This window comes from Sceloporus occidentalis, unplaced genomic scaffold (genome assembly GCF_023333645.1).
Source record: "Sceloporus occidentalis isolate IW3139 unplaced genomic scaffold, rSceOcc1.0.p SCAF_51, whole genome shotgun sequence".
In the NCBI taxonomy this organism is placed as follows: domain Eukaryota; kingdom Metazoa; phylum Chordata; class Lepidosauria; order Squamata; family Phrynosomatidae; genus Sceloporus; species Sceloporus occidentalis.
The window spans coordinates 5316903-5330327 of NW_028317031.1; the positions used below are offsets into that span (position 1 = coordinate 5316903).

At 37.1% G+C, this 13425-nt stretch overlaps 1 protein-coding gene across 1 annotated transcript in view; it reads left to right on the plus strand.

Annotated features, from left to right (window-relative positions):
• The window catches only part of LOC149288507 (metalloprotease TIKI2-like), a 110405-nt gene that overhangs the window by 64407 nt on the left and 32573 nt on the right, over positions 1-13425 (plus strand). The window lies entirely within an intron of this gene.

Sequence of the window (13425 nt, forward strand, 5' to 3'; positions counted from 1 at the left end):
TTCTAAATAACCAGGAGTTATGTATCTGTGGGACCATCTGTCTTCTGTGTTTTGACAGCACGTTTTTTGTGTGTTTGCATTTGGTATTGCTAGGCTCAACAGCCTATGAATCCTTCGGTCTAGGAGGTTGTATAGTTCATCATTGTTGACCGGCTCCGTCAGCACTACACCATAAATTTTTGGTGCTCCAGCATTTGTAGCAGTAAAAAGAATAATTATTATATTTGGTCACTTCCAAATGTATTTTGCAGTCATTTCTAGTAAAGGCCCTCCCACGCTGGGTCTGTAGAAGGTAGAAAATGAACCATTCCTGTGTACTGCATGCTAATAATTGGGTTGAGTTCTAGTGAGGGTGAGTGAATAACTATTCAGCTACATCTAATCCTACATCTACAGACTTTTCACGTTGGAATAGTATATTCACTAAAGGAAGTTGGTGTCTGCCATGCAAGTTTGTAATTTGTTAAGTGCCTTGATCTACATAAACACTCACCTACATAAACCTCAACATCAGTGAGCCCTATCGTACCGTTTTATAGATAATTTAGATTCACCGATACTTTGTATTTTATTAATCTGTTTAACCGCTGTCTCTGTCTTCATTTAAAAAAAAAAATGTTCTGGAAAATAGTTACTTGTTGAGGAGTTAGACTGAAATCAAGTGAAAGCAGATACAGCGACAGGACAAGTTAGCAAATAAACAGTAAATGTATATCCTATGACAGATGGAATACTTAGTAGAAGAATTGAGATGGTGATTACCTTTTAGATGTGGGTTGGCCTGTGTCCAGAAATTCTCCGGTCACATTTTGCCCTATTGAAATAATTCCATCACGGAGCCTCATGCAGAGTAGGTGACCTGCCAAAGAAACAATGAAGCACTTAAAGTGGGATTAAACCCAGGGTTCTCCACTTCAAAGGCTATAACGTTCTAGACTACTCCTGAATGCTAATTAGAAAACCAGAGCCGACTGTAAAGAGAGATTATTCTCCGGCTCTTTGAGATAGCCGTCATTCATCGAACCACAGTCTCTCAGCTGGAGGTGCCATATGCAAATGAGGGTGACCGGCGTGGATCATGTTATACATTTGCTGGATTACAGGACTTGACAAAACGTTTCCCCCTTTCATCTCCGTCCCGCAGACAAAGATTTTTCTGTTCCCTGCAAGAACGGAGGAAGCCATACAGGCAGATCCATTAATATTAATTATGTAATTAATTCAGGATACTGTTCACACAAAACACTTCCTTGTTTAGATTTTTTTTAAGACGATCAGGCCAGCCATGTGTGATCTCTGGAGTGCTGACCAAACTTTGACAAGACCGGTAATTCAAGTAGAAGGGGGAGCTGTCTCCTGGACGGGTCAACTTGGCACTTCCTATTGGGTCTACAGCGTAACCTGTTGATCAAACACTGGTTTAATTCACACTCACTCTGTTGATCTAAAAACTGTATAATCTTAACTCTTTCCGAGCTGAAGTTGAATGCAAAAGATAGCAGACCTCCAGATATTTGAGGGTTTGAGCGATTTCCAAAAGAATGCAGAAAAGCGTGGCAATATTATTGTTATTGCAGCCATTTCAGCGCTGAAATGGTAAAATGTATCCAGAACAATGAGTTTCTTATCCCCCAAGGACCCAAAGACTTAAATTAAACCGAGCATGTTTATTTATTTTTTTTCTCCCGGCTTAATCTCCTTTCATGCTTTTTCTTGATGCATTTTCCATAACCTTCGCTCAAATCCAAAATGTGTAGACGATTGTAGAAAATGGGAGGGATTAGCCAAAATGGCAAACTAGATATTAATGCATTTATTAATATAAAGCTCTGGGTTTTCTTTAAGATATTTTGAGTCTTTCAAAGGGTTAACCTTTTTTTGGTGGTACAAGTGGCAGGCCTAGATTACTTTTGTTTTTATTAGGAAATTGAATCTTTAAAGGAGTTTTCATTTCATTCTTATTCTGCTTTATGAACTGTTAATATAATTAGCAGCAGAGATTTATTGCAGCTAATTAGAGTTCAGTAATTAGAGCCGTGTGACTCGGCAGAGCCAGGATTAATTGCTGGCTGTATACTACGAGTCTTTATTCAAAGTTGATACTTTTTTTATTGGGCCAACATAGGAAAAAGATGCAGTCAAATAAGCTTTTGGGACCTCGGGGGTCTCTCCTTTCATCAAAAGTCGCATAATCGGCAACATTCCATTGGTTGCTATGGCGACTGCACAAAGCTTTTAAAAAGAATGCTCTTATAAATAACTCCTAAATTGCCAGTCTGTTTATTGTTATGTAATTTATCTTTTTGATCAAACAACAACTGTTGTATTTCCACGTCCTTCATATTGTTATAGAGAATTGTGCTTCTAGGTGTAGAGTGTTCCGGCTACAGATTAAATATAATCGAGCGATTGATAGATGAACTTGTGATAGCTGCAATAATTAAAACGGTGCTTTCAATATAATGATATGCATATACCTAACTACCTGCCTTTTTCCATACTCCTGTTACTGAAGTGATACTGCCACGCAGGTTATCGGTTATTTTGCCGTGGGGGGGGGGTTCATGAATCCACTTTTTGCATACACATGCATATACACACGCATACACATGCATGTACACACTATTGTTCAATAGTTTGGAGTAGAAATGTCCTTGTTTTTTGAAAGAAATGCAAATTTTGTCCATTCAAATGACATGAAATGGAACAGAAATCCAGCGCAGACGGTGTTAATGTTGGAAATATTGTAAATTGTAGCAGGATTTTTAATGGAATCGATTCCCATCACTCCCATCACTCCTGTGTTCCAATGGCACGTATTCGCTAATCCAAGTTTAAAAGGCAAATTGATCGTTAGAAAACACTTTTGCAATTATGTTACAGGTAGAAATATCCTTTTTTTCCCCATGAAAAACAGCAAAGTGATCCCAAACGAAAGAAAGAGGATAAGCTTACCATAAACCAACTGAAAGGGCATAACAAATACCCAAACTGCTTATACTGCTCAGACAATGCTTAGGCAGTAAAGCCCTTTTTCTACTTTTTTCTAGATTTATTTGCTTCCAGATATAGGGCTCTGTCTCTATATAGCTCTTGGTGCATAAGGGTAATTATCGTAAATGTATGTTTTTCTGACTACTGTATATAGTTATACTTTATTGGCTTCTGATAGTTAGTCGTTGTCTAATAAGTGCCACCTAAGACATCCCCCACCTGTAAATACATGACGGAGGCTGTAGAGGAATTGGGGTAATAGGGCATAGTGGAGGGGTTTGTGACACCTGGCCTCCTGTAGTATAGTCGGTCTCTGTCTGAGCCAGTTCTGGATTTTTCGTTTTCCGGGACCTTAAAGCTCATTTATCCCCTCCAGATGCATAGGATTAATTATTTAGCCTATGTCAGGGCTCAGGCAGCCTCGAAAATCCTCTGCAGACTGGAGAGCTTATGAATTTTGTTTATTTTTCTTTCTCTTTTTTTTTAAAATAATTACTTGATTATTATTACTAGGTATGTAATGCTGATTTAGACAATGAGCGCACATAGAGAACTTTTCGTCGGGTTAATCTTGCAATCTAAAGATGCAACTCAGTGTTCTAACCAGGAATGCTGGGGTCCTTCCCAGGGTCTCATAGTTGGGGTTCCCATGCCTCTTTATAATAGATGATTAGCTGGCATATGAGAAATATGTTCGGTATGCACATACAGTGGCCTCTAAATGGACATTTATCATTTTAATTCATGCATTAGTACAGTAATTACTTATTTATCTGGGTGTGAGCGGAAGACCTCTTTGACGGAGACAAATTAGGGCATTGGGACTAAAGGAATCATAAATGACGTATACCAGAGAGCCAGGCCACAAAACGTTACAAGTTGAAAACCAGAATGTTTGCTAGGTTATTGGGTTAACGGATCACAAGAATAATGAAAAGATTCCATGGTCCTGTTTTTCAGATATGGGTGGTAGATAAGTAGAACAGCCTACCATCTGAGTTGGTAAAGGCTAAAACAGTGCATGGGATAAGCATAAAGCTCTTCTGAATCCAAGACTGATTAAGAGTCTTTATATCATGAAAAATGGGCGGATTACATTAAATGATCTGAATGGCTCTTACCTGCCATCAAAGTTTCTATAACTCACACATCCTATACCATTCTGTGAAGATATATAGGAGTTTGTCCTTTGAACACGCATTCCTATGCTCTGAAAATGCATATTATATTTTATTGGCCACACTGATTAGAATACTCCTAAAATACCCATATATATATATATATTTAGAAAGGAAATTAACATTCTGGCAGAGAACAGGGTGCTTAGAAGTTAAAACCAAAGCTGAGAGCAACCCAGTCCTGCTAAATTTCATTTTTATGTCCAAATAATTTTATATGAATGGTTACGACAGTAGGGAAGCAGTGAGATTAGGTTTTTAAAGGGACAAAACACAATCTTCGTACGAGCTTTCAGAAATAGGATGGCATTGAAATCCACGTCTGGGTGTCTAGAACAGGCCTACTTGGGATATATTTAAAGGCAATGTAATGGACATCTTTAATTTCCGAGAAGTTAAAGAAGATCTGAGGTCATCTTATTGTAACATTCTATTTACTTACCCAAAATGTATGGATTCTTACCCAATTAAACAGGTTTTTCGCCATCCTTTGTATGGACTGGCCATCGGGCAAACCATGCAAATGCCTCCCCCCTACCTTTATTGCCCTTTGTGTAGCAGATCTCAATTTCTAGTGCAGGATCTGTATGATTATTCCTCCTCATTAAGCTTTACCTGCTATGTCGTTAAGGTTGGTGATCATTGTGATTGGATCAGCCATCTTTTTTAAGGTTAGGACGAGAAAAAGAATGAAATCGTCAAGAAATTGCTGGCTCTGCCAAGATTCCATGAAATGAACTTGTCAGCCAAATATCTTCAAAAATATTACAAAAAGAAGCTTTGATGGTGACGAGAAGTTTCCATGTGTGTAGTACCTGTTGCGTTAAGAATACTAGGACCATGAAGAACGGGAAAGGCAAGTTAGTTGCCAACCAAACTTTAGATACATTTGTGTATGGTGCATTGAGATGAGTTAAATAACCTGCCGCTTGTAGACCTTTATGATTTTTTTACTATAATTTAAAAAACGCCTCATTTTTGTATCCTATGTGACTATCCAATTTCTTTGTTGAATCCAATTTATATCCAACAGTTGGGAAAAAAAAAAACGATTTTGAAATAAAGCATGTCACCAGATCAGGTTAGATGTTAAAAAATACAATCCCTTAATGTTCTTTTGAATGCTGCAGTACAATGACGTGTGTATGAGTTTAACCATCTGCTATGAACTATGTTAAGAGATATAACCGTAAAACTCATACATGAACTGTATCCAGTACACGGCTCCATAAATGAGGAGAGAGGACGGTCTCTGGTTCTATATTAGCAGCTGTCAAGTTTATTTTATTTTTTTAAATTACCATTTATTAGGGTGACCAACCTGTTCATGAATACCCTTAAAAGTTAAAGGGACACTCCAGCTGTCATATGCACATTAATGGTTAATTTAAATGGTCTATTTAAATTGCTATGCTGTCCCCCATGCAAATGTATTGGAGGATTCTGCATGCACAGTAAGCGCTCCCATTGATTTCAACAGCTTATTGGCTGCTTCTAGAAGTGTGTTTGTGTATGTATGTGTGTGTGTGTGTGTATGCGTGTATGTATGCGTGTATGTATGTGTGTATGTATGTATGTGTATAATCTTAAATAGCTAATGGATCTATCATAGTCCAAGCTGGTTTCTTATTAAGCCAAACAAAAAAAACTTTTATACTCCTACACTACTAGTGCCAAGCTACAAGTTCAGATTTTGAATGGCACCCCATTTCTTTGTTTGTTTTTCTCGGTGTCAGCCAGACTCATGCTGAGTGCTGTTTAGAAAATTGTTGTGGTTTCTGTCGGGTCAAAAATTGAGTTTCTGAAAAATCTCAAAAGCAAGATGTAGGATTGGCTAATGTAACCTCATCACGTGACCTGTCAATTACCCTACATACAAAGAGGTCTTTGAATGAGGCACCTCTGGCATAGCGTTGAACCTTAGTGCAATTCATCTGAATTTCTCATCACCTGTGGTCGCAGGTTTGAAATATCAACTGCATGCTTGTGTCAAAACTATACCCATTAGACATGCCTTTTAACCTCCATTTACCCTAAGTATCCTGCAAAAGAGCCATGGGAATTATTTGCGAACAATTTCCCCTTTGTATTACTTCAACCATTCTATAGCCATGTGATCCACTATCTGCTTTATTTCTACCAAAACAATTTAAGGGACTGTCAACCTTAGAGTAAAAAAATATATATTTGAAAGTGTTTTCTTTTCTTACGCGGTCTCCCGCAGCAGCTTGAGGCACATCGTCGGTGTTACAAATATTAGGGTAATTTGGTTCCTGGAAGGTTATCTATTAGGTGGCTGCAAAGAAGCTAAGATTGGGGACAAAGTGCATGGGATTTTGTTCACCGTGATGACATCATAGCAATCAGCAATACATAGGAGCTGTATATATATATATATATTTTAATGGCCAGCAATTCCCATTAAAATTGTTACAGACATCGCTCAATTGGTTACGAAGCTATAGTTAAAATCAGTAATGGAATATGGATGATTAATGAATTGTATATGAGCAGGCAAGTCATGCTTGGTGTGCCTGGACCAGGGGGATGCCAACAGTCAACCTAATTTATAGACGTCAGTATGGTACCTGACAGGGGTGACAATTAGTGGGGGACGTTAACAGATGTATGCTTACATTGAAAAAAAAGCATGGTGTGATACTGGTTAGATAGATACTTAGAATATAGGAGTAAAATGTTCGGGGAGCTAGGGATGGAATTCTCTTGGATCTTCAACTGAAAATTGGGAGCAATGGTATTTGAAAACCAATTTACATAAACTGTGACATTAAAAATGTGTATGTAATTTAATGTTTCATAATTGATTAGATTATTTTTTATATTTAATAAATGTAAAAAAAAAATATTTTATGTTCATTTTTAATCAGAAACACATCCCTATGGTAAAATACTTCTGGAAATAATTGGGAAACAATGTTCTTCTCAGAATTGAAGAGATAAAAGAAGGTAAAATTGTTACCACACAAAATAATATATATATATATATATATATATATATATATGTACAGTATAAATATCTGTCAGCTTAGTATAACCTAAGTTTGAAGTGAAGTTTGAGCCATACCATGGCTGTAGTCCCTGAATAAATAACCTTTAGTAGGCCGTTGTTGTCCAACAAGGTGGTTGAACGAAGTATTGGTAAACTATCCGGTGAGAAAGTGGTTACGGGACATTTAACCGTGGCTGAAGTCATGTCTAGGTTACGGAGTTGAGATCTGACATTTTTGGACACAGGTCAAACATAATGGAAAGAGGAGTCAGTGAGTAAGAAACATATGTTTGTATAACAAAGTAAGCATAGAAAAGGAGAAAAAAAAAGTTGCAAGCCAGATCAGGGTCTATATTTCATCGAGAGGTCTCCTGGTTTGCGCAGATGATGGCCATAATGGTTCATGTCTTACATTCATCTGATAAGACTTAATCTTTGTAACTTGTTTCCAGTTAGTCTATTATATATTATAGAATGTACTTTATGTATGGTCATTTTTCCAGACTTTTTGTGACCTTAACAAGTTCTTGGAAACACATCATACTGTTGACTGATGTGGCTCCAAGAACGTTGAGAGATTAGAAATGTTTTTGGTCTGTCTGCTGATCATTGTTTTTAGATATATATATATATATATATATATATATATATATATACTTTCTGGACAGCAAATACAACTTAGAACTATAAAAGTGAATAGACCTAAAATGTGCAACGGATACATGTAGCACCCCTACTAAACAACTGCTCGTCTTACCAAAGGCTAACCTTGTAAGTCCCTAGATGCTGTTAATGAAAGAGCTCTGTGTTTATGGGATCAATCCCTCGGATACCAGAACATATTCTTCCTGCAAAGACAAATTGAAAGCCCTGAAAGTGTTTCTAGTTTTTGAAAAGGTATTAAGGGAAAAAACGTTTTTATTGTAAACATTTTCTAATATAACTCTGGGGTTTACATCGTGAGGCCCATTCTTGCTGGGTTTCTACACTAAGAACACTGGACTGTCCTTGCATTATCAACTTAACACTTATTACTGGAGAAATTCACCAAGTTGGTCCTTCAAAATAGACGATTGTTTAGTAGATACAGAATTAAATGGTTCATCTGAATCAACCCATAGTTCTGCTGGTGCTTCTGCCACATATAGGTTATATATGTACTGTTAAGATATGCAGAGCAGGGAAATACCTTTCTCTAGAAAAGGGGGTAGGAGGTTAAACCTCCAAAAAATAGCTTTCTTCAGCTTAAAAATATGTCTCCCACATACTGTTAAGAGAACACTCAAAGCCTGGCTGCAATTGGACCCACCAAGCATAATTACACCAAATAACCCACAAAAAAGTCTATATTTTTATTTTTTTTTTCTAAGAAACTTAATGCAAACTATGAAGACTATTTTAGATAAAACAAGCAATCGGAGCACACATTAATCATTGTTGACTGATTCTGCTTACAATTTCATAGCAGATTTCATTTAATGAAACCCAGGGATGAAGCCAAAACTATTGTTACAGATGGTGACAGATATAACAAAGATGCTTGCCGTTCATATCATGATGAAGCGGTTACTCATTAATCTCTTATGTCTAAAGCACCAGTGAGTAGTCTGGAGTTTCACAGCAACCTGTCTCCACGTGTTCCAATCGTTAGAAGAACCTTCATCCACTCATTAGTTCCTGTCGGTCTGCTTTTGGATATATGGATAAGAGACGCAAAAATCACTAAATACGTAAAGATCCCTTGGCGTGGGCAATATTCAGACCATGTGGCAAAACTAAGGAAATATAATAATTTTAGCTCCCATGCCTGGGGGAAAAATAAACCAACCTGGGGTTCCATACAAAACTAAACAGAATTTTCCTCCCATTGTTGTCCTCTGAAGATCTCCCATAAGTAAAATGTATGTAGAGCAGAAAGTAGCTACTTTCCATCTTCGCAATGATATTGTTTTATATGATAAAGGGAGGGTCTGCTCGTTTATTCAATAAATAAATTGCAAAATATTAATAATATTCATATTAATAATGTTAATTATTTAAGAAGGTATAATGCAATGACATTCAGGTGTAGGTAACCCTAGGGGCATTTTTAGCTCTTCGTAAATGTACTAAATTAGTGTTAAAATTCTAATTTAAAAGAAAAAAAAAACATTTTTTCAATGCCATATAATTATCTGTGAAATAATTACCCTAAACGGTTCAATAGTAAATTGAAGGAAGTAGGGTTCATTCCTTAGAGAAAGATGCCTCAATGAAACATTCATGCACAACAACTCCTTTCCTTCCTTTCTTTTCTTTAGTTTTTTGTTTATTTACCGTTTTTTCTTCCTTTCTTTCCACGCCGTGGCTAAAATATGTTGCCCCCCAATAGAATACTAATTTCTTTTTTTAATATCTGATATATAATATACAAGCCTAGGAGCTAGTGGGTAGAAAGGAGATAAATACATGTGGGCACAAGTGGATTCTTCACTATCATTCCATACATCTGCAAGGATGAGAAACCGATAGTTTTAAGGGGTCACTCAGCTATCATATCCATTAAAGTGCCTTTGATGGCTGGAGTGTCCCTTGAAGGATTTTACTAGATAGATCAGGGTAACAAAGACGGAAGGGCATCGCCTCTACATAGAAAATGAAGGCTTGGTTCCAGAACAAAGCGCTATACATGCGCGCACACCCAAATTTACCAGCAAGCTGGTAACATTGCATTTAGTGGATAATAATGTGCTTATTTTCAGACCAATCACTTCTGTACGTCATACTAATTTGATTTTGTGTTTGTTGAAGTTCTCATCTGTGAAACGTTGCTACAACGAAAAATTCAAACAACATTACCTTTTTTTGTTTGCTTCACATAGTAAAACATACACATATATTTAAGCAAACTCCCTCAGTTTGATGTGACCTTGAGTGTCGTGTTTAATCTTGGTCAGGGGTAGTAGAAGTATTATTAAACACTCATCTACAGACACCAGACAAGCCAGAAGGCTTGCTTTTCCCTCAGAAATCTCATGGTGCTTTCACAACCACAAGGGATTCTGGGTAGGCACATGCAAATAAGGTTAACAATTATCAGGGGTAACTTAACACTGGTTTCTGGTCCATTCAATGTGTTGTTTGAACATGATAGTAATTGGCCTTATGTTCACATCAGCTGTAAGGTAACTGTTATTGCTGAAGTCAATTAGACGTTTAAATGCAATAAAACAGATTTTATAGGAACTCACAGGATTCTCTTATGCCTATTACCTTCATTTAGCCACGTTTTAATGTCTGGTTTGATATAAATGGTACCTTTTATTGGGCCATCATAGAAATAGATACAAGCTGCCACACGCTACACTCTTGCAATTGTTCAGCATTTGGTTGCGTGTATCCCGTAGGCGCCTGCAAACCAAGGGACATGATCGACCCCCAAGCAGCAAGGTATGTGAAGGGTGCCATCGGGAACTGGCTAAACTAGACGTTTGCCTGGTTTTCACCAATGGCCAGTCCAGGCCTATTGGTTCATGATCATCACCTGGACCTCCTGGAGAAGTGCTGGTGATATGGATCACGAAGAGGCATCAGGGACTTTAAGACCGATAGGTGGAACCTTACTGAAGGTTAACATAAATATTTCAGATTCTGAGCTACAGGAATACTGCTGAAAGATTATAGAGGTGATGTTTATGTGTGGTTAGGATGAAAACCATTATTCCTAAAGCTGCTCTGACTGGTTGGGGAGAGTTAATGCATTTTACAAAAAACAAAACGGAGTTAAGCCCAGAAGTACTTTTTACTCAACAATAAGTTTACATCTTTTTGAAGAGTGTTTTTAAATGAAGCATATGAAAATCATCATGTATACTTGCTAAATGTTAAAAGCTAGCCTAACCAATTCCTTTGTCACATTTAATTCTAGAGCCCAGCTTGCAGTCTGAACTAGACGGCAAAGATATACCGGTTGTTTGGGAAATAAAAAGATTGGATCTCATCCTTAAACTAAATAAGCTAATTTAATTGTGTTCCTGTTTCGGCACATAACGAGTTAAAAACACTCCTGTAAAAGTGAAATTAAAAACCTAAAGTGCAAAGTTGTTTTGTTTTTTTTATCAAACTTCTATTTCCGCCATACCGTTGGGACCCCTAAAACTACATTTCATTGAAAAACCTTTTAAAGAAAAAGGGCAGAATTAAACTTTTTTTTTTTTTAATTAAAACAAAGTAAAACCCTTACTGAAATGTGAAAAAGGTGATTTGGAAACTTGGGCTGTACCAGATACGTAAACTACACTAAAATGATTGGGTTTTGCCAAAAGAATTTCCCCGTGGACCGTTCTCAAAAACACATTTATTAAAAAAAGATTCATCATTTTTTATTAATATTCATAAAATCCATTACTGTAGCATCCAGATGTTTTTTAGATGTCCAAGCCTTTTCTCATTTATTTAAAAAAAAACAAACCTCTAATTTTATTAAAGCAAGGGTTACTTTATTTTTTTACTACATACACAAAAATTACAGATAACTTACGATGAAAGAAAAAAAAGCCATGGATGGTAAATCTATTAGATGACTATAAGAAATGTTGACGCAGACATGACGCTTCTCCCACAGGAAAACAAAAATGGCTTTTTTTCTAATAAAATGTCTTTTCATGAGCTGGAAACAGAATAAAAGAATATTCATGTTTAAAGTACATCTTTGCTTGCCAGGATGTTAAGTGTCTGTGAATATTGGCCTCCGTACACTGTATCTGACATGCCGTATGTCTGATGCGGTTGATTGATGACATATCCGCGCGTACCCTGCACCTGTTAATTCCTATGCACTTTTTAGAGATGTAATTTCCTTGGTTCAAAACATCATTTTGTTGCTTTATCGTCAGGGATTTACTGGAAAGGCTATTTTGAAAAGTGGGTGTATTGCAAGTTTTGTATCCTTTTTTGTAGAAGAATGTTCATGCGATTAGTTTGAAATAAGGATCTGCGTGCACATTTGATTAGCTCATATTAGTCATAACGTGCGGTACATTTTGAGTTACAGCAGTTTATCTTAGGTAACGTTGATCCAGGGGAAAATCTGATTGGCTTGGAGTCAAGAAAGATTCATGTTTGGGACACTATTTGATAAAAGTACACTTTGTGTTGAGACAAGGATAGTGGCGGTATGATGAAAGGACCAATCCAGTGTCCTTTAAACAAATAATGCTCATTAAAGTACTTTTTATGTACTTTAAAATGCAAAATGCTTACCTTCCAGTAGAAGCTACAGAGCTTTAGCGCCTCATCTCCTCTGCTGCTTGAAGCAGCCAATCAGTGGCAAGAAAGAGTTCCTATTGAAGCCAACTGGAGCACTTACAGCGCATATCCCGCAAAACACTTGCCGAGTCAGTGCTCAAGCTTATTGGCTGTGAGTATATCCAATGGCAGGAGAGTAAACCTCCAGCAAGGCAACAAGCAGACTGTGTGGGGGGAGGGTGTAATGTTTTTTTATCTGTGTTTTCAGTGGCAATAAAGATTGCTGACACAATGTCAATGTGAACACTACATTTCTGCCGACGGTGTGGTCCTGCTTCTTCGCCTATTTCTGCAATTGTTCTGCAATTGTTGTTATATTTGCAGATGCGGAGTGTGTACAAATGTACCTTCGCTGGGGGATGTAGTGAGTCTGTGGATTAACACTTTTGCCATGATCCTGTGATATTTTGGGTTTCATTAATGTGTTAAAAGGGTTTTATTCATTGAAGGAGGGGCTTGCAGATGAGTTGGGGGTTCCACTCGCCAAACACTATGTACAGCATTAAGCATAACTCCAGCAAGCCTCTCTTGCAAGAAGATCATAAAGATTTCTTGAAAAGCCTGAACTATACATTATACTGGTTCATTCCTCCTTGCAATCGAAAATTGTCATGGTTGACCCTTTATTGTACGTTATATTGATTTGCTAGTTTCCTGCAAGCTCGCCTTTTATTAACTAAACCCGTGTGGACTGTATTCAGTATATGAGGATAATTTCTTTTTAATATCAAATATAACAATTTTTTTTTGTTTCAGACCCTCATACAGTGTTTGTTTGTTCTCTCGGTGGAATGAGCTATCCATTGCATACTAGAATATACAAAATACCACTTCAGGCCTTCCTTCTGAGATGATATGGAATGTTCTCGGCTCCATCAATTAAGCTGTAACATTCCACTGTTTTTTTTATAACTATGGGAATGCAGTAACATTAGCTAATTTTATGGCCCAATTTAG